Below are 563 nucleotides of genomic sequence, written 5' to 3'. Positions count from 1 at the left end.
CGAGGGCGCGTGCGCGCCAGGGGCTGCGGCCGCGTGCGGGAACGGCAGGCGCGACCTGGGCAGGAACGGGGCGAGCGACAATGGCGAGCGGCGAGCACGAGCGGAGGCGGCTGCGAGCGTGCGGGCCAGCGAGGCCGCAGTGAGGCCGCAGCGAGGCCGCAGCAGTGGGCGCTGCGGTGAACGCGCGGTGGCGGGGTTGGTGTGAGCAGCAGCAGTAGGCAAAGGGAGCGAGCAGGGCATGCGCGGGCTCGACGCGGCGGGGAGTGCGCGGGGGCATCACGGATGCAGTGGTGAGCGCGGCCGAGCGCACGCAGGACGCTCGGGTGCGGGACGGCGAAGGGCGGCGGCGGCCATGAGCGGGCGCTAGAGCGTGACGGAGATGGGGGAAGGGCGAGGCGTGAGGCGCGGCTCTGAGCGGAGCGACGAGCAGAGGGCCGCGACGGGCGTGGCACGTGTGTGCGCGCGGTAGAGGAGGCCGGGGCATTGACAGAGGGAAAGGGGGAGAGGAGGGGGTCCTCACGACGGGTCGTAGGGGACAAGGCAGTGGTGATCGAGGTGGGGGA

The sequence above is a fragment of the Triticum aestivum genome, chromosome 6A, assembly GCF_018294505.1.
Source record: "Triticum aestivum cultivar Chinese Spring chromosome 6A, IWGSC CS RefSeq v2.1, whole genome shotgun sequence".
NCBI classification, from domain to species: Eukaryota; Viridiplantae; Streptophyta; class Magnoliopsida; order Poales; family Poaceae; genus Triticum; species Triticum aestivum.
This window is presented reverse-complemented; position numbering follows the sequence as displayed.